The 26,262-nt window shown below is 40.7% G+C and overlaps 1 protein-coding gene across 2 annotated transcripts in view; it reads right to left on the bottom strand.

The window, feature by feature from the left end:
* ctbp1l (C-terminal binding protein 1-like) overlaps positions 1–26,262 on the bottom strand; it is a 69,718-nt gene that overhangs the window by 26,881 nt on the left and 16,575 nt on the right. The window lies entirely within an intron of this gene.

Below are 26,262 nucleotides of genomic sequence, written 5' to 3'. Positions count from 1 at the left end.
AAGCAAGTTTTTCTTCCGGGACAACGTTGTACTTTGCCTGGCTGAGGTTTGTAAAAGACCATAAGGTTTGAAAAAGCGGACTGGAGGTTCTTCTAAGTTCGTCTTCTCCGATGAGTCTGATTTCACAGTAGGTGCAAGACTCTCTGGCTTGTAGGCCTCTCAAGGTCTCCGTCTAACCATCAGACGACCATGTGTTGGGCAAAGCTGAAAATTGGACTCATCAGAGAAGACGAACTAGAAGACCCTCCAGTCCGCTTTTTTAAATCCTTATGGTCTTTTACAAACCTCAGCCAGGCAAAGTACAACGTTGTCCCGGAAGAAAAACTTGCTTCTCTGAAATGTGATCAAGAGGAAGATGGATGGTCACAAGCCATGAAAAGAAGCCGAGCTGCTTGAATTCTGGAGTCATTATATTATATTGTATTATATATATGCTATTTTATTTATATTACAGTTCAACTATTGAGATGTGTATATTTTTACTGCTATAGAAATATATAGCTTTTTTTTTGTAATGTTGATTTGTGAAATAAATGTGTATTGCCAATTGCACTGTTCAAGGTTTCTTAAAGCACATACTTGAAAAGGAACTATTAAACTATGAAAAACACACTGACTGCCAGTTTCTCACTATTTGATGTATGCTCTTTCTCTTAATGATGGTCAATACGTAGTAACTAAGGAAGCACTATTTCGATAGTTTATAGATCTTCTCAGTATTTTCAAAGTGCACGGGCTGTGCAAGAAAAGTGAGCGTTTATCATAGACCCATGCACATGTATGACTGGCGATTTAACTAGCGAGATTCAAAGTAACGTAGAGGCAAATCTTTTTCACACATTTCACGTAGAGCATAAACCCTTGAATACTCCATGAAATTGGTTGCGAAATGTAAAAGGTTATCGTGATTTTTATCCAGATAAACCGCAGCTCCTGGCAACTTGCGCTTGTTTGACACCTGACAGACCACTGGCTTCAGAGAGCTCCTGAGACAATATGGCGGCAACGCGTTTCGCCGAGGCAACGGGCTGAAGCAGCTATTTCTTGTCCCTCTCAGCTAACGCTTAGCTGGCCATGGCGTCTTGTTCGACCCTTGTCCGCTGCCCATCGTGTAATATGCTCAGCGACTCTCCAACAACTTTCAATGGCTACAATACTTGCACCAAGTGTAGGCTACTGGCAAGCTTCGATGAGACTATATCTCTACTTGAGTCGCGTCTCTTTAACATAGACTGTAATACTCTGTTAACCCATTGGCGCCGGATGCTGCGTAGCGCAGCATAGGCTTTCCTGCCGGTTGCTGCGTAGCGCAGCATAGGCTTTCCTGCCGGTTGCTGCGTAGCGCAGCATTTTGTACACGTGCTGTTTTCATGACGAATGCAGCGTATAACTCACTCTGGTTGGTTAAAATTACACATGGGATGGGTCTTAAGGCTTTGGTAAAGATCAGATGACCACCAAAATGAACTTTGGTTGGCTGAAAATCACGTCAATCAATCAGATAGCCACGCGATATTCTGTGCTTGTTTTCAGTGATACCATGCTGGCTAGCGAGAAGTAGCAGTGAAGAAGTAGCAGTGAACATGGAGTATTTTGATAGCGATGTCAGTGATTTCGACATAGATTTTGAAGGATTTGAGTCTGAGAGGGAGAAGGATAATGACTTTGTGTCAGAGGATCCATTAGATACGGCACAGGAGTGGGATTTTGTGGGCACGGAAGGAGAGGAGGAGGGATTCCAGGTGGACTGGACAACCGGCAATGATCTGGAGGTAATTATTTATGTTTTGTTTTCTTGTGCGATCTTCCGAGTTCTCTTCTCTTAGAAAACGGAATGGGCAGTAATGATAGTGGTGCTATAGCGATTACTAATGGTGATGATGGTTGATAATATATACATGCAATAATGTTAGTTATAGATACAATAATGGCATAATGAATAAATAGCATTTACATTTAGCAGACGTTTTTGTCCAAAGATTTTAGATAAGAAAAATAACGTGGAGAACTGTATAGCATAATACATCATAATGAATAGTAATACAATTATGAATAAATATAAATACTATAAATAACATTGATGGAACTGGAAATATACTATTCTGTTAGTGTAGCTTTATTGTGTATCCAACTTGAATGTGTACTCCCTGTCTGTGCCTCAAAGAGACCTGAACAATTGGCATATGAACACCTATAACCCCTATACCCTATAGACAGTCTAGTAGGCCATTGTCTTAGCACCAGCTGAGAGGGTGGGTCTCATAATAATACAATGATTGAATGCTTTGCCATACGTTTTTACAGATATCTCCATCTCCAGGATAACGTTGACCCCGCCATGGCTTCATGCTCCATGTGAACTGCGAGGCCAGCTCCACCCCAGGATGTCTCCATCCCTCTCCTCTCCTCCCTCCCCATTTCTCTTTCCCCCTCCCTCCCCCTCTTCCCCTCCCTCATAATGTTTGCATACTTGAAAATTGTATTTATTGTATTTTATATCATTGATTTATATTGTTTTTGTGTGTTTGAGAGTTTTTTACAAATGTTATTGTTGTTTGTGTGCTCAGGGAGCAGGTTTTAATAAAACCTGCAGTTCTTACCTTCACAATGCTTCTTATTTCATGTTTCTAAGTGCTACAGAGGCTTAGATATTAAGGTTTTTGTAGACGTTGACAATTCTTACTGTTTTCTCAGAAAACCCTCAGGAAATGAGGTACTTTCTCATAGAATAGCATAGGATTTAACAGGCGTTTTTAGCAGGCGTTTTAGGCAGAAATGGGTTAATCGAATCAAGCGAAATTCAGCATACAGATCTAACATTTACCGACGCAACTCTCTTCTAGCTCGCCCGTGTCAACATCGCAACTCAAACCACCCGATAATTGGGTTAACGTAAAACCAAGTAGGTAGGCCTAGTAGAAGACATTCAAAGCCCGTACCACACCCGGATCCCATCCCAACTTCAAACCGTTTTTCTCCCCTTAATACCACTGATACAGATGATAAAGTTCTCGTTATTGGTGACTCCTCCCTGAGGCATATTCAACTCGCAACCCCGGTACAAACAGTGCACTGTATACCGGGAGCTAGAGCAAATGACATTGAATCCCACTTAAAACGAATCGCTGGTCGGAGATTTTCTAAAATAATTATTCACACAGGCGTAAACGATGTCCGCCTACGGCAATCGGTTACCACCGAGCGAAATTTTATATCGTTTTTTCGCTACCGCAACACAAATGGCAGACTCTGTAGTGTGTTCTGGCCCTATGCCTATCAACCGCGGCGACGAAATGTACAGTAGACTATCGGCACTTAACATCTGGCTAGCAGAATGGTGCTCACGCAACAACGTGGATTTCTTAAATAACTGGCCTACTTTTTGGAGGAAGCCAGGGCTATTACAGAAGGATGGCATCCACCCCTCTAAAGAGGGTGCTAGCCTCCTTTCTCAAAACTTAAAACACCACCTAGTCCAAACGTACTTCTGACGACCAATAACTAGAACCACACTAACTCCTACTGCACCAGTACATTCTCTGCCCATATTAAACCACATACAAACGGTATATATACCCAGAATATATAAGCCCAGCGCAACTCACACTAGAAGAAGCATTAATCAGGATAACCTAATAAAGATACAAACCTTATCAGCACAAAATGAAACTTGCACAATATTAAAACTGGGCCTTATTAACATTCGGTCCCTAACATCAAAAGGTGCACTTATCAATGAGCTGATAACAGACAACATCCAAATACTTTTCCTAACTGAAACCTGGCTAAAACCAGATGAATTCATAGCCTTAAATGAATCTACCCCTCCAAGCCATGTTAACTGCCACATCCCCCGCAGCACTGGACGTGGAGGTGCTACAATTTCCCTTGCTAATCTATGCATTTCCCCAAGACCTAAATTTAAATTTGTATCATTTGAAGTCCTCGTACTTCATCTTATGCATCCGAACTCAAAAGCCACTAACCCGGTCACTCTTGTGACACTATATAGACCACCAGGTCCCTACACTCAGGCATGAAAACGGGTAAGGGGTGAAAAAGGTGAGGAGGATATTACCCCTCTGGGGGGGTCCGGGGGCGTGCCCCCCCTGTAAGTAAAATTTAAATATTCCATATTTTAAAGCGTCAATCTGATGAAGTTTGAGATGCTTTTTTTCCAACCTGGGGAGAGCTGGAGAAACTTAGCTTCAGCCATGAGTCAAAAAATATTTTGGCCTCCTTACTTAGTATTATGCAAGCCATTTCATGCCAGCCTGTCACTGGGTCTATCATTTACAGTATATGAGGCACAATGTGGTAAGGGCACCACAAATGGCTTAATGCATAGCCCCCACGAGAGATGCCGTAACTTAACTTGTCTACTCTTCCATCATGATTGACAGCCAATACAATGTTATGTAATTCAGATTTCAATACATTTTATTGGCGAGGCCCTTCGCGTTAATATTTCCATGCACTCGCATCATCCAGTTATTCAACATAATAAATCAGCGGCGAAAAAAACAATACAATCATATATTCTTTAGAAGTACTAAATGATGCAAAATGTAAGGATCTCTTTTCATTTATGGAATTCTTGTCAAGAAAATATGATTCTATTGTTTTTTTCGCCGCTGATTTACTATGTTGAATAACTGGATATATATATTTAAAAATATGTTAAGCTCCTATTAAAGTATCCATCTATCTACTTCCAGTGGCACTTGCTCTTGACTGCTTTGCCTCATAGCTTGGCGACTTGGCCTTTTTGAGCAGAGCATCACTGAAGCCTTCCATGTGACAAGAGTCCCCTTTTCAGCCATGCTCACCTTTCTTGTCACCAAAGTGCTTATCATGTCAGTGCTCAGGGTTGCACTGTATTGGGTCTTGTTTATGGTAACGAGACTGAAAATGGTCATCTGACGTCATGATTTGTTTTATACCTGCAAGGCTTGTAAGTTGACTGGCTGAAATAGTAGGAATTATTTGCTACGTTAACAGTCTGTAGTCAAACACCTTTGCAATGGTCACTTTGCCCCAACAGAGCGATTCAAAGTTAGAACAGGGAGTCTCCGTGGCGTTTGAGTTAATGTAGCTAAATTATCTTACTCCATCAGTTATTCACACCGTAGCCGTCTCGTAACCAGGCTAATCACATCATTGCTAACTTTTTCATACTTGTATCTGAAGGTTATGCCCCTTGAAATGAATCATCCCGTTAAGTTACCGAACACATGTTTTAACGTTTTATATGGTAACATTACGGTCACACAAAAAAAAATGCGTCCAGCAGGGATTCCAAAATTGTCCGGGATTTTGCCTTGTCGGATATTATTGTTTCTCTGGGTCTTTCACAAATGAGTTATTACGTCTTTACACGTTTTGGAAAGGGTATCACTTACGTTCCACCTTCTTGCGCGAGCTCTGTCATTGGTCAAACTTTCCCAGTGTTGACAGATATAATTCATTATCCTCCAAATACGATCATTTTGAGCCTTTGACATGATACGCAATTTACAATCTGGCAACACTGAGGACCTTGCCGCCGCCAGCACTAGTTCAGTACAAATGTACATGTCATCTGAATATGAAAAATATGTCCAACCCCCCCCCCCCCCCACAAAAACAAAACTCATCGAATCTACACGATTCACGTAGGTCACCTATTTTGTTTTCAAAACGGCGAATTTCGCTGAAAGGTGAGTGATTCTCATGCCTGTACACTGAATTCTTATCCGAATTTTCCGATTTCATATCCGCTCTGTTAATTCGGATAAAATCCTGATAGTGGGAGATTTTAATATCCACATGGATAATGAAAATAATAGCCTTACAATTGCATTCCAATCACTGATAGACTATCGGGTTCTCACAGCATGTAAACACACCAACTCACTACCATAATCACACCATTGACCTTGTATTAACAAATGGGCTATAAATTGACCGCCCTATAGCTCTACCCCAAAATACTACCCTCTCGGACCACCACCTAATTACATTCAATATGAAATAAGAACTCCGTCCAACACCAGAAATTACACACTTCTACAGCCGTTGTCTATCCGACAGGACTACTGCTGAATTTATATCAAAACTACCCGTCGCCCTCACCTCAGCTCCTACCACTGGCAAAGTAAATGGCATATGCACTTCCCCACCTTATATCGACCTACTAACTGAAGGAGTCACGCATGCGTTGCATTCAACCCTCGACGCTGTTGCACCACTGAAAAAGAGATAAGAAAACTGAAAAAACTAGCCCCATGGTACACTGATCAGACTCGTGCACTCAAACGAACCACACGAAAACTAGAAAAAAATTGTACTCCACCAAACTTGAGGTATTTCTCATGGCGTGGAAGGATAGTCTTCTAAGATATAAACGTGTACTCTCTGAGGCGAAATCAGCTTACTATTCTTCTTGATTGATAGTAATAGAAACAACCCAAAGTTCTTATTTTACACTATTTCTAGGCTAACAAAAAAACATAACACAATCGAACGTTCGGTTCCCATCATCTTTAGTGGTAATGACTTCATGACCTTTTTCAATAATAAAATCCTCAAAATAAGACGACAAATCCAAAGCTTCCTCCCCCTCTGTGACCCTACACCCCTTCCAACATGCGCCAAGGCAACACCCCTTCAACCGGGTGCTATCCTTGAATTCTTCGCACCCACCGACCTCCCTGAATTAAACTCCTTGATCCTCTCATCTAAATCATCAACGTGCCTACTAGATCCTATCCCCACAAAATGACTTAAACATGCACTTCCCTTATTAAGTGAGACATTGCTCATTGTAATGAATAACTCACTTATCTCAGGCTACGTCCCACAATCTTTCAAAATAGCAGTGATAAAACCATCTCTTAAAAAACCTAACCTTGATCCCGATAATCTTGCTAACTATAGACCCATATCTAACCTTCCTTTTTTGTCAAAAATACTTGAAAAACTAGTTGCTAAGCGACTTACTTCTTTTCTACAACAAAATAAAATTGAAGAAACCCTCCAATCCGGTTTTAGGGCCCACCACAGTACTGAAACGGCCTTAGTCAAAGTCTTAAATGACCTACTAATCGCATCTGATCATGGGTGCACCTCAATATTAGTTCTCCTAGACCTTAATGCTGCTTTTGACACTATAGATCATCTGATCCTGTTACAGAGACTTGAACATCACGTTGGCATCAAAGGCTGTGCCCTATCTTGGTTTAGATCTTACCTCTCTGATCGCCATCAATTTGTTCATGTCCATGAGAAGTCGTCAAATCACACCAGAGTAAGCTACGGTGTCCCACAAGGCTCTGTCCTTGGACCACTGCTCTTTTCCCTCTATATGCTACCCTTAGGTGCGGTCATAAGGAAACATGGCATTAACTTCCATTGCTATGCTGACGACACCCAACTCTACCCATCAATGAAACCTGATGAAATTGTACATCTACCCAAGATAGAAGCTTGCCTCCATGATGTAAAATCTTGGATGACTAATAACTTCCTGCTCCTCTACTCTGATAAAACTGAGGTTATGCTTGTAGGCCCCGATCAACTGAGAACTACACTATCTACCCATACTCAATGGCTTCCCAACACCCAACACTAACATCAAAAACCTTGGTGTAACTATCAACCAAGACCTCCTACTTGACTCACACATAAAACAGATCTCAAAGACATCATTTTTTCATTTACGTAATATTGCCAAAATTAGAAAGGTCCTATCCCTCCAAGATGCAGAAAAACTAATCCACGCATTTATTACTTCCCGCCTCGATTATTGTAATGCTCTCCTGTCCGGATGCAGCATCAACACAATAAAGAGCCTCCAACTTATACAGAACGCTGCTGCTCGTACACTCACCAGAACTAAAAAATATGAACACATCTCACCGGTACTCGCTTCTTTGCACTGGCTCCCCGTCAAAAGTAGAATCGACTTCAAAGTACTCCTGCTAACATATAAAGCCCTAAACGATCTGGCTCCAAACTACCTCAAGGAATTAGTCGTCCCCTATTGCCCTCCAAGGCTGCTCCGTTCCCAGAGTGCAGGCCTCCTGGTAATTCCAAGAATATCAAAGACCACAATAGGAGGGAGAGCCTTTAGCTACCAAGCCCCTCTCCTCTGGAACAATCTCCCTGCCTCCATCAGAGCTGCAGACACCGTGCCTATATTCAAATCAAGACTTAAGACATTCCTCTTTAGTGCATCCTATAGCCAAAAGTAACCGCGCCAACAAACCAATCACCTGCTGTACCAGCCACCCAGACATATCAGAACACAAATTAAAATATTACTTGCATTTAGAACCGCAACATCAAATGTGTTTCCTGTTTGCCGAGTGGATGCATGTACGGCCCCGGCAAACAGATCACAACAAAAAACAAATTAAATTACTACTTGTAATTTAGTACCGCAACATCAAATGTGTTTCCTGTTTGCCGAGTGGATGCATGTACGGCCCCGGCAAACAGATCACAACAAAAAACAAAATGCTCAATGCCAGAAAAACTAAACATATCTAAGTACCGCAATATGCAACAGGCAAACCGACACACAGGTGACATGTCCCTGGTTGGTGAAATGATTCATCTGTGTGTTTGTTTGTGCTGATTCCCGATTGACAGACCTGCAGACTGATTCGTCATTTCCTGTTTGTTAGATGGATCAGGAGGAGCCTCCTGGGCCTGATCACTCCCCTCCTCAGCCCGCCCCGAAACGCCCCTGCAGACCGGCTCCAGAGCAACACCAGCATCGCCCACGCCGCCCTGCTCCCCATCCTGGGCCCTCAACACAGTCATCATCCCCTCGACGACTTCTCCCGCTGGATGTGACGACCACCACTCTGGTCATCGGCAGCTCCATGGTCCGAGATGTCCACACCCCCCCTTCAACAAGCGGCCCCTGCAAGGTCCACTGCCTCCCCGGAGCCAGGCGTGTTCCAATCGCTGATGGAAGTGGAACTATCCCTCCCCACCCCCACCACTCTGCACGTAGTCTCTCTACCTGGTCTACCTAGAGAAACCCTCGGCCAACCGCACCTACCGCCACTGCTTTGCCGTACACCTTCTCTACCCAATACCCTATGCTAGCCTTTATATACAATATACATTATCGCCTCCACCGAAATGTTTCTCTGTCCCTACATCCCTTACCCCTGTAACAGTAACCCTATTGGCACAGTAATCTGGTCTTGTCTGTATCATGTATTTACCACCAGATGTATGTAAACATATGTCCAGTGACCAAATGCTGGCTGTGTATTGCCCCTGTTGCTTCCTTTCCCCTTCTGCCACACAACCCTTCCCCTTCCCCCCTTCCCACCTTCCTGTCTCCACCCGGTTGACCTCAAGCAGATGGGTCCCCCCTTATGTGCCGTGGTTCTGCTTAAGGTTTCTTCCTGCCTAACAGGGAGTTTTTCCTTGCCCCTGTTGCCGTTGTGCATGCACTAAGGGGGTTCAGGCTCTGGGCTCTGTTAAGCGCCGAGAGGCAATTGTATCGTTATGGCGCTATACAAATAAAATTGAATTGAATTGCAACAGTCTCACTACAAATACAGGGAGGCCTGTTAAAATTGCATTGCGATAGTCTAGACATAACCAGGACCTGCACAATACGTTGTGTAGCATACTGTGCGATAGGGTCTATATTCTTCCAAATATTATAGAGTGAACCGACAAGACCTCGGGGCAAATCTAACTTACGTGCACATTTAACTGGGGTCAATGAAGATGAACCGAGCTGGATGTTAATATTTTGGTGGGATAGCTGGTTTGGCTGAGAGTACAAGGAGATCAGATTATCGAAAGATTAAATTGAAGGTGACAATCCATTATGCAAGCTGAAATATCACTCAGGCACGCAGAATGCTAACCAATACTGTGGAGTCATCCTGGGGGAAACACAAGTACAACTAAGTGTCAACAGTGATTGGAGAAACCATGGGAATAAATGAACTCCCCTTAGAAGTGGCCAAATAGAAACAAGGAGGAATCCCAGGAGGTATACCAGTGCTGTGATCGGGAGATTTTGACACTTGTCCCAGCCATGACACAGTGAATGAACGTCCACTGAGGTACGATTCAAACCAACTGAGTGCTTTCCAGGAAATTTCCAGTTGGGACAACGTAGAGAGGAAGATGTCATGGTTCACTGTGTCAAAATTGCTGACAAGTCTAGTAGAATCAGAACATCAGGGAACATGATTTAAGCATAGAGACTTCTTCCTCATCTTAAAATAACAGCTTCAAATTCAAATTGGTGGTACACTGACTTGGATACAAGTCAAATGCAGAGCTTACCTCCTTTCTGTTGAACTATTCAGTAATAACTTATGAGCCGTCATGGTAGGTCTTGTTTTGTGTTGATGTTTGGCTGTTAGGAAAGTTCGACTCACTAGTTTAGCATAACCATCCCCTGCCAGTGTTATTTATGAAAGAATGCAACGTAGGCTGAGACGTATTGGTGTCATTGCCGTCTCATGCTCTTGCGAGATTTGATATAGGTAACATACAACTGTCAGCTGACTTGTAGAGCGAGATTTCTCGAGACTAAATTACCTTTCACCGACCGGCACGGGAGCTTTGACAAGAGACGGTCGCAAGTTGTTTTTGTTACGCTTTGGCATTTAAACATGTCATCCCGCGGCATGAAACGGAAGAAAGCCAAAGAATGTCCGGGGCAGAAGATGATGCCTTCTTTTTTCTGTCACATGTTGAAGTGTACTAGTATGCTGATACTTTCAAGTTTGTTATATACTATAATAGTCAGTTATTGTACATGACATGCCACTGTATTACAAGTAGAATTCATTGTTTTCTCCTTGACATAGTGGCATAACCCTGGTTAGTGTGTACAATTGCAAGTGACATCATGTTGAAGTGTACAAGTATGCAAGAACAATCCAAGTCCTAAGTAACTAAAAGTTTGGCCATAATTTTGAAATTTGTCGTGTTCATTTACAGGGTAAAGTTGCTCAACAGTTGATAATGTCTTGTTTTTCAGGATGACCACAAGAGCTAGAATTTCTCTCTTAGGGTGGCTTTACACGACAACGCTCCCGGGTGAAACCGACAAAATATTTTATCAGATGTGCCTTTTGTTTAGACGGCGACAGCGTTTTTGGGGCTTAAAAACGCAAAAAAATTAACCCACCCTCCAGAGTGGAAATCTTAAAAACGCTCCACCGTCGCGTTCCCGTCTAAAGGGTTGAAAACGCAAAAGTGTGCTCTGAGCTGCTCACGCTGGCCATCCTCGCATACGCGTTGACATCATATCCATGTGCAGTACAGCCAAACAACAACAAACATGTCGGATTATTTCCATCAGTCGGAGATTCAAGCTGCTTTGATATCTATCCAGGAGTCATTTCAGCAAATAAGCCGAGTAATCACAGATAAAACAGAACAGAGAAGGCACATTAATTACACTAGGTCTCGTAGCTTGTCTGTTCTATCCCTTGTAGCCTACGTCGCTTTGGCCAAAGGCGTCTGCTAAATGACTAAATGTAAATGTACACGAACACTGCAAATGTAAGTGAATGAATGAATGAATGAATAAATAAATAAATAAATAAATAAATAAATAAATAAGCACCCAATCGCGTTAAAATAGCCATAGTGGAATAGAATGGACACATATACATCCTGCAGTACCTCCACGTCTGCACCGTTAAGTTCAATTTCACACACTTTTGCGTCACCGTCTGCATGCAGATTTCCACCTTAAGACTCTCGTCTAAACGCGAAATAAGAAGTGGGAACGCAACGCCACTTTTGCGGTTTGCTTTCAGATCGTTGTCGTGTAAAGCTAGCCTTAGCCTCAGTATGTACCATTTAAGGTTCAATTTTTCAAAGGCAGGACCCCTGAATGGATATATATAGTTTTTTTTTATTATTATGCCAGTTACAGTGGAGAAACCTGACATTGCTGCAAAACGCATCTAAATTAAGGCAAACGGTAAAGGTAAAGTATTTAGCAGACGCTTTTGTCCTAAGCGACTTACAAGAACGTTTTTGGACTTAATTATTTGTAACCCAAAGAAGACAAACCACACATTTGTACCATGATCCACAAATTGATTTGTACATGTGAATCAGGTTTTTCACGATTGTGATCACTACCTGTGGATTTGTGGGACAAGTGATATCACTTCTATTCATTTGCAGATTTTTTAGCAACTTGTAGTAAGAAATCTGTAGAAAAAGTATGAGGTGCAATTACTAGCTACACCACCAGGTGGGACATTCCCTTACATGAGCTGACGGAACTACCTAACATGGACAGCCGTATAACAGTGAGAAGGAAAGGGTTCTTCATTGTAATCTTCAGGTGTGTGCGGTGCTTGCCTGCTTACTGGCATTACGTACAATTTGCTCACTATGTGTTAGCTGTGGTAGTTCTGAACAAGCCAGCTCACTTTAGATAAGTTTGGTCGGGTACAGAGAGATTTAGTATGTGGGGGATGAATAGCAGCCATAGATGCAGACAAGTGTTAACTTGCATGGCCAGTGTTAATGTCAGGGAGACATAACCAGCATCTGTGGGCCATGGGGGCACAGGCAGAATGAAGCGTTAGCAGCAAGGTTGCAGCGATATGAAAGGCTAAAACATTAAGCACAAGGCTTGGATATGATATAGGACATCTTTTTTACAATAATTGGCAATTCACACTGCAACTGAAATTTCCAATCAATTCAATAGCCTACAGTTAGATTTTGGTGTATTATACATATCAAACCATGTTAACAAACCCCCCACCCTTTTAGCTTCAGGCACACCCGATGGTTGGAGCCAGACATATTAGCATTTCAACTAGACCCATTTGCCTGGCATTCACAACTTGAACCCCAGACACACATACCAACCGCCTCAAACATTTTCCAAGCAGATACATCATCTGCATCCTCATTAGAGTGACATCAATCACATACATACATACATACATACATAAGATAACCCCCAATACCAAAAGGTCCCGAGGAGCCCACACCCCAACATTTCCTCCGATACCGGTGGATAATTGAATTGTCATTGTGTTGATATGTTAATTCTACCCTATATAACCTTCTATAAGAACATAGAAGGATTCAAAGGATTCGAAGAAGGTACTCTCATGACCCGTGATTGGAATGTGAGTTCTCGTCTACACGTCGAAATTAAACGGATTCTCTCGCTAGGCGCCTTACTGCTTCCCAGCTTACTTGACCCAAATCTTTCACTACATTTACCAATGTCAAATAATCAGTAAATGTCCTGGTTCCATAGTGATGAAATCAGAAGTAGACAGTTGATTATCATTTTCATAGTGGAAGTAGTTAAAAGGTTCAATGCTTTGTAAGCCATGTCGTCAGTGGTGTGTTTGTGCAACATGTTTATAGGAATTATAAGACTTGTGGATTTTCTCACTAACAAATTTTGAAGTATAACAAACTAGTTGTTGTCTATTCATCCCTTTCTCATGGAATTTGGCATCATCTACAGACCATACTGACGACAAGGAATTGTGATCCGTCAATCCGTTTCAGAATTACACATCAATCTAATTTGAAGGCGTGGCCTGTAATGCCTCCATGGCTAATATCTTAATGCAAACTTAACGAAACTGAATCAACTCTCCAGTTCAACAATATGTGAACTGGGAGGTCAGGTTGGCAACCTTCATTTCGAAATCGCCGAAAGAAACACCAGGGATGCACAATACGTTTTTTTTCTTTGACATTTTTCTCTGGCCTATCTATAAAATTTAACAATGAAAGTTCTCATGGCTCGCAAATATGGCATTTTAGGAGTTGAAGGACAATCACACCAAGCAATTTCAGATGTTTAGTTCAAGTAGTTCTTGGGATTGTGCAATATGTTGTGCCCTCTATGGACAAGAATTCACAAAATGTGGCATCCAAATATTGTGCTTCTGATGGGTGTTAAGTTTGGTTAAGTTCAAAGCTTTACATGACAACATTTTGGCCAATGGCCAGTGTCACTAGATGGACATAAAACAATAACATTCCCTTTGTTAACTTTTTGTCAGGATGGTTTGGACATTATTGGACAACACTAATTTTCATGACAGACAAATCTGCCAATGCAAGTGTGAATGGCTGCTCTTCATGAAACATTTTAGGCTCATTCATAACGGCATACAAGCCATGTACCAAATACAATACAAATCGGGCAACAAGGGGGTGCTACAATAAGCACATCCTATCTCAGTGATTGCTTCAAATTGTGCAGTATCATTTTAACATAAGTATCTAAACTAAATTAAGTATCTAAATTTCAATCGATTCATAATTTATCTAGCTCAGTGGTATGTCCGGAAGGTCTGCACTCAATCTTAGTTCCCAAAGGTCTTAGGCAGGGGACCTGCAGTTGCCAATGTGATTTACAGCCATAAATACCTCAATTCATTGCATCAAAAAAATCAAAAGTGATTTGTATACTCATACACACACACACATTCAACCTTTGAGTTGCTTTATAGCCCAGTGGTGAGTCATAAAGATTCAGGATTCTAGCCCTGTTGCCAGGTTGCAACTTGTCTTGAGCTTTAGACCTCATTAAGAGTTAAGATTTGAATTTGGAAATTGAGATTAAGAGGAATATTTGGATTAAAAACTTTGACCCCCAAGTGAGAAAAGCAGAATAGGCCAATAAAATTGCCTCTTTTAAGTTTAATACTTTTGGGGATTATCAGACAGGGTTTTGCTACATTTTGGTTGTACATTCTTCAACAGAAAAACTTGATTGTCCTTGGATGCCAGCCTATCAATTTCGTGAGTCCTGGGGTGTGATTTTAATAGGGGTGGGAATCTCGTGGCACCTCACGATTCGATTCAGAGGTCAACGATTCGATTCTAAATCGATTATTGATCTTAAACCGATTATCGATTTTAAACCGATTATCGATCTTAAACCGATTATCGATTTCAACATAAAATGGATGTTACACATCCATTTTATTTTGAAATGCAAGCTGCATCGATTATTGCATTGCTCATAGAAAGTCAAAATTGTGACAAGAAAAAGCTTTTTCTCTAATAAAGCAAATAGAGAAGGTAATTCATCTGTTGATTTTCTTTAATTATCAAACACAATGTAGGAAGTGATTTTAGACTCTGAGTTACAAACTCAAATGATTTAAGTCGAAATGCATCAATAATCTTTTTATTGGTTTCGAATTGATAATCGATAATCAATCGATAATTGCATTTCAACATAAAATGGATGTTTTTTAAAATTACAAAATCGATTATAAACTTTTCTGAATCGAGACAGAATCCTTTTAGAGAGAATCGAGAAAAATCAAATCGATTAATCAATTTTTTCCCCCACCCCTAGATTTTAATAATAATATTTTCATAATTGCAACAGTTTAAGAATAGTTTGAGTCAAGAATCGTGATTCGTAACTGAATTGATATTTTCCTTACACCCCTTCTTCGTTAGCCTGATGTTGTCACACTCATTAATCTAGCCAGAATAAGAGTCTGATACAGCTCCATTGGGTTGTGATTATGGGGTGTGTTTCACCCGAAGCAGGGGAAAATACAATTCCTCTTCGCTCAATTGGATAGAACTACAACCAATCAGAGCAATCAGAGCGACCTTCCGGGCCAGCTGATACATTAAACTTTTACCGAATCCCGTAGGAAGGTCTGCAAAAACAGCTTTTCGATCGACAAATGCCATGATCTGTTCCTCTTTCAAAATGAATGTGCTGTCGATGTCTTCTAAAACATATTCGATGGCAGAATCTACACAGCCCAGCTCTCCAGTGGCAGCCATGTTTGTTAAAAACGAATTCAACCCAAGCGCTCTTTGGTGACGTGGTTAATTACGTTACTGTTGATCATCTCTCCATCATCGTATAAAGCCTGCCCTGACAATTTGATTGGTACGAACAGCTCTGGCACGGGCATAGTTTAGCTCCAGTAAGCAATGCCAGACCCAACTTCCCGACCTCAAATGTCCAATATCTCCAAATGACCAAGACCCCAAAGCGCTACTGTAGCAGTTATTAGACTTGAATGTCATTGGTGGGCTGGTCCACTTGACAAAGGACTTCTTTAAAGATCACTTTCAAAATGTTGTCTGTGACTGAAGTTAGTAGATTGAAAATATCAGCAATATAAATAGACCCCTGAAAACACTTCTAAGAAATTAAAATTGAATGATGGAAGTCATATGGCTCTGAATTACACATATCATTAATAGTGAGAAGGTGATCAAATAATAACAGTGTTTAACAAAAGGCTTAATAACTTGTCTTAAGTAGGGCCCGACCGATATGTTTTTTCAGGGCCGATACCGATATTTATGAAAATGGGAGGCCGATAACCGATATGTGCAACAGATAAATAGAAGAAAAAAATTCTCAAATAAATTGGAACTTCCATAAAGTGTTTTTAATAGTAAACATTTTAAGTACAGGGAGCTGCCAGCAGCATTTGTAAAATAAAGCCGAACATAACTTAGAAAAACTTAACATAGAATAAAACTGGGAAAAAATAAATAAATCAATAAATAAATAAATAATCATCAATAAAAAATAAAATCACTCCCTGCTATGAGAAATGAGTAAACATCACTGTAGAACTACTTTGCAATGAACCATAGGCTGGTTTAATGCCCAAGCCTAATATTGCCAATTAAGTAAGAGAACATAATAGTGCAGGAAGCACAGCTGCTCGGCATGTTGCCCAGTGAGGCTTCTCCTGTTCTTCGAGTAGCACGTATAACCACCTCCTGATTCAAGAGTTTATTTTACGTCTAGTGGCTGTGCTGGGCTGCTTGTCTGCCTCTGGGTGGCGAGGTGAAACGAAAGCATTTAGGTATAATGTTCACGTCAAAAATAAAGGCGAATTACAAAGAAGTATTTGGATCATTGTACCTAGCGCACATCAAACTCCCTACCGATCGGCCAAATGCCAGCACTTTGAGATCACACCAGGCGTGATTAAATGGTCAAAGGGTCTGGGAACGCACAATAAAGAAACTAATAGACTGAAAGTACAATGTGCCTTTAGGGCCTGAGTCGCGTAGCGTAGTCTTCATGAAGTTGTTTACCTAACACCATAGTTAGCGCAAGCCGAAATTAGCTACCAGAGATGCTGTTGTATCTCTGTAGCTACTTGCTGCTAGCCACTGCTAGCCTGTCTGTCTAACCGTAACAAGATGTTATACCAGTTTGAAACGCAGCGACTGACAAAACTTAATTCAATTTAACTTAATTTGAGGGACATTGCGTCCAATCACCGTTGGTTCTACCGTGCTGGGTAACTTGTTAGGGAACAAGGCTCTCACCAGAGCCGTAGATGGGAATGTATATAAGGCTCTGGCTGCAGATACTCGACCCTCTATGCTGGCTCTTACTCAGGCAGGCTTTAAAGTAGCTAGCAGGCTATCAAGTAGCTAGCAGGCTCTAAATGGTTCGTCTCGGGAACAAACACAAACACGTTTTATTTGGTCTTCATTGACCATGGCTTTCAGTCCACCTTTCGTGTAGAACTACAGACACGTTCACGTTTCCATGTGGGGTTTTAACAATAACTGTAGTAGGACTATACACTATGTTAAGACTGCTCTATGGACAACCTTTTCAGTGAGGAGTATTCGCTGTCATTCTGGTTGTCCTTGCGTGAGCTAAGGTTTGTGTCGTTATTACACAGATCAAATGGATCGGTTTCACAAATAAATAAAGACCTTGTGGTGCCGTGCTTCTGCAACGTTGGTGTGTTTGTGACATATTGCAGGGGATATTGCTCCGTATATGCTTACCTCGAAGGAAATGTGTTTTAGTAGTAGCAGCACCGTCCTTAGCCCCACTTGGCCGCCTACAGGGAGCGAGTCACAGGGAGCGTGAAGGCACCCCGCCCCCAAACCGCTTGCAGCCTTGCGTGTTGATTGGTTGTATTCCGTGTGCCAAACAAACCAGATGCTGTGACGGGCGGGGCAACTTGGAAAGGCTCATGAATTCCAAGTGGCAAGAGCGGAAGGCACGTTCAGAACGAAACGGCTGCAAAATTGGTTGTGAAAATTATATGAACTTATCGGTGGGAATTTATGGAAAGTATGGCCGATACCGATATCCCCAAAATGTTAAATATCGGCCCGATATATCAGTGCGGCCGATAATCGGTCGGGCCCTAGTCTTAAGTTACTCAAATTAATTGCAACTGTGTGTGCAATCTGTGGTTGCTGCTTCTGATGCCTTGGAACCTTCACTGATAACAAATAGTGTTTTACAGAAAACGTGGATTCTATTTGAAAGAAAGGCCACCAAAGGCTTTACCTTAAGGAAACGGGTGGTTTAAAGCCCCATTATGGACTTAAACACTACTGTAGTCAATATAAATCACACTTTAAGCCCCTCTCAAAGAATGCGGTACACCTGCATTTGTTGACAAGCTGAAGAATATAGAACCGTCAAAGACAACATCAGAAGCCAAAGAACCATATCGACTGATAAGGTACAGTAATATTACACAGGGGTGCAAACTCATCAGGGATGAAAAAGGTGATGACGACACGAAACCCCTAGGGGGGTCTGAAACATGCTCCCCAGGGAATATATATTATTTATAAGAACATTATGCACATTTTAATGTTCAATGCATCAATCTGGTCAAATCACTTTGACAACACAATTAAGAGGCTAGATCTATGACAAACTTTGTGCTGTTGTAAACAATTTTGTGCTCTGGTAACCGTTCAATCATAAACATCCCTGTGTTGAATGTTGCACGGCCACAGGCCAACCCAACCATCACTGAAATATTTGTTGACACTTTTATTTTATGTCGCTTGTATCCAAAGAATATGTAATTCACGTATGTGTAGAAGCTATTAAGTTTTGCTGATCTGTCGTAAAACCACAGTGAAAAAGCACATAGGGGAGGCAAACCTAACCTCTGCCTCACTGAAGGGGGCGTGCGAGAGCCTTGTAAATGGACTTCCAATCCAGTAAAGGGATGGAAGACTAATGCCAGAGCTAAAAGGTTTGCATAAAAAGACGGGACAGATACTAACCGACTTCTACTACTAGATCGACTTCTCACATTCAAGGTCAAATTGCTTTGAAAATGTTTGGAACCTGGATTTTTTTATGTGAATTTAAAATCACACGATCCCTAGACTATTGGTGAGCTGATTTTGGGAAATTAAACTTAAATTGCATCTAAAGTTGTGTTTTCTGTTTGCTAAATGGAAGAGTTCAATTTGCATTAAACGAAAGCTAGTGCTCTAGCTGATGTTATAGTAAGTCTCTGCGATTTAACTCATAAAATTATAATGGGAAAAGAAACCCCTTAGGGTGCTGCCATCAATGTGCAAGCTGCCAATGCAATGGTTATTTAAGATACTGCATCTGTAACTTATTAGCAGCTAAACTCCGGGGACGACCGTGTCTTATGTAAATTTTTCAGCGTTTTCACGCTTAGATTTTTCAAAAGTTACAGATAAATAGACACTTCATTGTTTTATTTGTTGTGACACTGAACACTAACAGAGCAAAGAAAAAAAAAAGGTTTACCTTAAGCTTTAGCTGAAAAACTGCTTGCGTTTTCAGTTCTTATACATTGTTTGTTAATCATTCGAATGTGACAAATGTTTATAATCAAAAAAGATATTGTTGTGGACATGACGTATAGATAAATATTTCACACAATACACATTGGACAATTGGCTATCATTTTGACAGCTATTTAAAATGTAGTCATAATGTTTAAGACAAAAATTTTAATTCATTTCAGTCACATTTAGTCATTTAAAACTATTTGTCATCAGTTTTAGTCAATACAGACTCACTATATTTTAGAGTCTACTATCAGTCATAGGTCAATTTGTATTGTCACCCACATCTAGCCTCTGTTCTAAGCAAGCTAACTGTAAACAATGAATTACATTACGCTAGCTAACTAGATTGTTAAGGATACCCTCCTCCTTAATGCTAATGTTAGCTAACAAGAAATTCTACTGAGGTTTTCTGGGCGGCTTATTAAGCACAAGTGCATTTTAATCTGCAGAGCGAAGTGAGAACATTAGTAAGAAGCTGGCAGGCTACAACAGTTGTCCAATGTAGTTACTAATAATAATGCTTATTTAAAAAAGGACATTTGTGTGATAACCAAAGCAAATATATCAATAACTATATCTTATTGTTATCATCTTATTGCAGGGGTCTTCAACAGGGGGTCCGCAGAGGTACTGCAGGGGGGTCGCGAAATCTTTGGTTGACAAGATAATTTTTTTTAATATTTAAAAAAAAAAAAAAATTCAACCAATTTTTTTTTTTCACAAATTAAATGTCTTCCGAATCAGAATTGTATTTACTCCCTTTAAATTTTAATTAACATAAATCCAACATATTGTAGCGAACGTATAAATTGATCGAGAAGACGTTATCTTTCAGTCCAATCGATACATTCAGCTACACACAGGAGCCTTCTCAAGCTGGGCACCGGTTCACTCAACACCTTTCATGCAAATATGACAGCACAGGCACTAGCCAATCAGATCGCGTTTCTGCTCAAGTCTAAAGAGCGCGAAGATCAAAAATAAAAGCGGACCAAACTCCATAGCTGGTCTTGTTTGTCTTTAAATTGTTAGTTTGACAATTTTTTGCTTAGATTTAAAAAAAAATAAGAGAAAAAGACACTGTACAAGTTCAAAAAACGTTAATTGTAACTGAAAAATAAGTCTGAGCGGATTTGCGAGGTGTATGAGCCCCCTAGCTAATGTTAGCATGCTACTACCTATAATCTTAACAACTTGCTGGTGTGATTGGTTTGTTGACCTGTCAATCTCACTATAACATCTATGTTGTCAACACAACTCCATGCACCAGACTCCTCCTCCGTCATCCGTTGGATCGTGTCAGTCAGGAGTTATTGAAAAGAAGATACATCTCACTAATGTGGGAGGATGTGTACCATCGACAGATGCTTGAGGATTCACTGTCCCTTTTTTATGTATGATGAAAAAAAAAAAACATACATATCTGTGAATTATTTTAATAAGTTGTTATTAATTGTTAGCTCAGAGTTGTTTGCAAGGTGTATGTTTATAAATGGCAGTGGCACGGCCACCCTGTACCTTTGTTAAATGTTAAAAAAAATGTTAGGTTAAATGCAATGTTAAAAAATAAAAATGTTAATGAATATATTAACCTTTGTATTATTTGAAAGGCTTAGTATTGAATACACAATAACAGTTGAAGACACCTGGTGTAAAGAATGCTGATATGAAATATGAAAAACAACCAGTTGTCAATGTGCAAGCTGCCAATTGAATGGTGATTTAAGCTACCGTAATTCCCGGTCTATTGAGCGCACCTGAATATAAGCCGCACCGATTGAATTTAAAAAAAAATATGATTTTGAACATAAATAAGCCGCACACGTCTATAAGCCGCAGGTGCCTACCCGTACATTGAAACAAATTAACGTTACACAGGCTTGACCGAAACACGGCTTGTAACTAAATTAAATAAGATTAAGGAAACACACACCTTGTAACATAAATTCAAAAAATAATAGGCTATTCTTTAACGAAACACGGCTTGTAACAAAATGAAACAGGCTTCAACGAAACACGCCTTGTAACATAAATTCAAAAATTGCGCTAAACAGTAGCCTACCAAGAAAGTCATTGGTCACTCACTATCTTCCTCCTCCTGTGCACTGAAACCACTGAAGTCATCTCCTTCGGTGTCGGAGTTAAATAGCCTCAGAACTGCTTCATCCGATGTTGGAGTGTTTTCATGGTCGCTCTCGTCACTTTCATCCGGAGGCAAATTCCCCGCTGAACTCATGCTGCCCTCGTCAACACGCAGCAGTCCAGCCTTTCGAAACCCGTTGACGATAGTGTCTTTTTTGACAATGCTCCACGCTGTCAGGACCCACTGGCAGACTTGACCATAAGTCGCTCTTCGCATGCGGCCCGTTTTAGTGAAGGATTTATCACCACTTGTCATCCAAGCTTCCCACTGAACACGGAGTGCCACCTTAAATGCACGATTTACACTTATGTCGAGTGGCTGCAAAAACTTAGTAGTGCCCCCAGGAATCACAGCTGGAATCGAGTTTGTCCTCTTGATGGCTTCTTTCACAGAATCTGTTATGTGGGCCCTCATGCTGTCCATAACGAGCAATGCCTTGTTCCTGTGAAAGAATCCTCCCGGTCGCTTGCCGTAACACTCCGTATGCCATTCATGCATAAGGCTTTCTGTCATCCATCCTTTCTTGTTGACTTTCACAACAATTCCTCTCGGGAATTTCTCTTTTGGCATCGTAATGCGTTTAAAAATCACCATAGGTGGAAGCTTTTCTCCAGATGCCGTGCAGCTCAAAACACAGGTAAAGTGCGTCTTTTCGTGGCCAGTTGTTTTGAGCGTTACTGAGGATTCGCCTTTCCTATTGACAGTCCGAGTGAGAGGCAGGTCAAATGTCAGAGGAACCTCATCCATGTTGACGATGTCGTCCGTGCCAATGGAATGCTCCGCTATCTTTGCTTCTGTAAATTTTCGGAAGTTTGAAAGTTTTTCCTCGTAGTCGGGAGGGAGCTGCTGACACAGAGACGTCCGTACCCTGATTGACAGGCCTTTCCGTCTCATGAATCTGAGACACCACGATGGTCCACCTCCAAAATCCTCCAACTTCATTGCGGTGGCAATTGTTTTGGCTTTCAGTCGGATCTGCACAGTTGAAACACCTCGGCCTTCTGTTCTCTGTGTGTTGACCCAGTCTTCTAGCTCATTTTCAAGTTCGGGCCATCTGCTCTTCTTCCCTCTGAAGGCTTTAACTGTCTTTTTGCACTGAGTCAATTCCTCACGCTGCTGTCTCCAGCGTCTTATCATTGACTCATTTAGGCCCAACTCCCGTGCAGCAGCTCTGTTACCTTTCTAAACAGCCAGATCTATCGCCTTCAACTTGAAAGACGCATCATACGCATTTCTCCGTGTCTTCCCCATGATGAGTGTGACAAAATGACTACGATAATCAGAATGATGGGAAGTTTGAGCGCGCTGGATTTAATCTAAACAGTAGGCTAGACTAAACTAAAAAGTTTGTTTGTGAAACATTGTTCGGCAATTTCATTGATCTAATGTGAGCAACATCACAGAATGTTTTTTTTTTTGTTGCAGGATTAAGCTTTTGAAAACTGGAAAAATCCATATATTAGCCGCATCATTGTTTAAGCCGCGGGAAAAAAGTAGCGGCTTATAGTTCGGAAATTACGGTACTCTATTGGGTTCATATATTTGTAAATCTGACACGAACCTCACCGCTAGTCGCTGGTCAACATTGGTAACGGCATTTAAAAAATAAATAAAGTACAGCTAATCCTATTGGTGCGTTGCCGACGCAAGGAACGATGCATAATACGGGTTATATGTGAGCTTTATGGCTGGTTGGATGTCAACCCATGCACGTGAATGCCTGCTAGAAGAATGATATCTATTTGTTGGGAAATGCGTAGGATATTCAAGTCAAGCTTAGCAGCGTAAATGGGGTCTGGATATCGTATCTGCTACACCAAAATCATGAATGTTGGCAGCTCTGATAAATGAGTCATCATATTCGTATAGCCGTATTTCCAACGCATTTTCGTATTAGTACGGATCAATTTGTACGAGCTGGCATCACAGCAATTGACATCAAATGACTGCATGATTGTTGAAACTAATTTGTTCCAATGAACGATTAGCATGCTATTCGAGCTATGGTGTGCTTTAAAGACAGGCTAACGTTAAATGTCATTATGTAAACAATTGAGGCTAGCTTGCTATCTAACATGAACTATGCCTAAAGCATAGTTGTGTAGTGCTGTAATGTATTTTAGGACATCACAATGCTTCGGCTTCGGCAATCATGATTAAAAATGTGAAACGTCATTTTTAATGATACAAATATTCTTGTATTATTTTTATAATTATTTAAATATGAGGATGACTGTAGAATTTTTGTGTAAACACAATCACCAACATTCTCACAAATTCAACCCTTAAGAACATGGGCGCACTCTACACTGCTATTTACCATTCTTAAATTCTGATCAAAGTTAAGAACGAATCCCAGATGAGAAAAACTTTGTTAAAGTGGAGTTAAGAAATTTAACGCAACATAGCTACGCAATTGATTATTTCTGGACCAACCTACATTCCCCACATCCCCTTCCTGAGTTCAGTACAATGCGTCATCGTTTCAAATGCATCACTTTGTACACTATCTATGGAATCCAGCGGCTGGCTGTCAGGGACTGCTCTTGAAGGCCTAACAATTTTCTAAATAAAAAATATGTAGTCATTAATTCAATTTTAGTTCAGTGTTAATCTATCTGGGTCTGCCCGTTTTTCTGATGGCCTCCTTCTCTCAATGTGTTTGAGATCACAGCTTCCACACCGGTCAGAACCACAGCCTGACTGGTTGACAGACTCAACCCAAGGCATCATGGGATTGGCAAAAAAATTAAAAGACCATTAAAAATAACCATGCTCTGGATAATTGTTTGACATTCAGTGTTGAATTTATCATTATGGATTTCATTTACAAAGTCTCCAAAAACTCAGTTCAAGGCTGGATTAAAAAGCTTCTGAAAGGGATCTGATCACACTATAGCCTTCATTGGGACGGCATTAACATTCTTTGCTGACCTGGGAAGGTAAAACCTAAATCAGGTTTTACTGTACTGAAATAAAATGAAATTAAAGCAATTTGAGCCTCACCTACTCCTTCAGCAAAGAAAAGCAAAGGAAATGTGTATTTCTCCCTGTTATTAGACTCAGGACTAACTTTAAATGCTCTCCAGCAGGGCTTCTCACCAAATGATTACACTTACACTATACACAGTGGCGGTCCGTGCATTTCACGACTGGGCCTTCAGCGATGTCCTACACGATGTTAAACTGAGTGAATCCACCTCCTAATACTACCATTATGACGCCATGGCTCTCGAACCATTATATTTATACAGAAAGGCAGTATAAGTGAGCATTGCATCACCTTAACATAGTCGAGTACAACAGACTTTATTAATATTTCCGGAGCATTTGAAATCAATACACCCGTATTAACAATACATTGAGAGTAGTAAACTCTCAGTTATATGATCGCTTGGATATTACTGTCACAACTTAAAAATAAAAGGCGATTTTCAGGGATTAGTCTACAAAGTTTTATTAAGTCTACCGAAAGTAGCCTATGAGAGCTTAAACAAGTTTGTCCACTAAACATCGCATTGTCCCACCTGCAAAGCAGTTTCATTAAACTTCCCATCCTCACGATATCCAGTTTTTCTTGAAAGTTCCGTCTTGAAAATGGCGTTGTAATTGTATCAAAAACTGGAATTATCAAGTTGGTGTAAACTAGTTTATTTGAGTTGGTTAATGTAATTATATTTAGTCTTACCAATTGAAACAACTAGCATAATAAGCATCGAAACCGATGTACGTCGTTTTCCGTTTTCGCATTAGCCAGCTAAACTGAGCACTGAAGCACTGCACCGGTCTGCCTCAGTATCCAATCAAAGGACGTTTACGTGTCACGTTCAACGCGAGGAAAGAAATATTCCGGGCCTTCTAGAAGGCCCAGTGTCGCCAACTCGAAATCTGATTGGTTGTCACAACTGTCTGTTTCAGTTCATTCAACTTAAATGAACTGAAACAGACAGTTGTGAAAACCAATCAGATGTACACGGGCCTTCAATGTGAATTCTGAAGGCCTCAGGGAAGAATTCTGTTGTCGGGGAAGGTTTCTCGGAGCGTGGCAACACATGATAGCTGAAATATGATTGGATGAAAGCTCTAACATAAATTAACAACGCTGGAAGCTATGAAATGAAGATAATGGACTATGAGGAATAATTTAATACATATTTATGAAAAGAAAATATAAAAATTAAATGTATTTATTACATTTATTTTCTGATGATGTTTAGGCCAGCAGAGAAGGCCTTGAAGGCCCTGACGGACCACCACTGACTATACACCACTACGTTGCCAGTAATTTGGTGCCCCTTTGGATATTTGTTCTGCTTGCCTAAACAAAGTTTGGCTGTTAATGGCCAATCATTTAATAATTAAAGGATTTCCCTTTTTTAGATTGTATTATCTTGATTGGTTGTAAGCTGATGCTTTAGTACAACAGGGTAATATAGTTTCATAACGGATTTCTTCAAAACAGCGTTGCTAGCAACAGTAACATTGCATAAACCATACATTTCCTCTGTCCCTTTCATATCAAAATGCTTGAATAGTAT

The sequence above is a fragment of the Sprattus sprattus genome (genome assembly GCF_963457725.1).
Source record: "Sprattus sprattus genome assembly, chromosome: 6".
NCBI lineage: Eukaryota > Metazoa > Chordata > Actinopteri > Clupeiformes > Clupeidae > Sprattus > Sprattus sprattus.
Note: the sequence above shows the minus strand (reverse complement) of the source record. Positions and strands in the feature narration are given on the sequence as shown.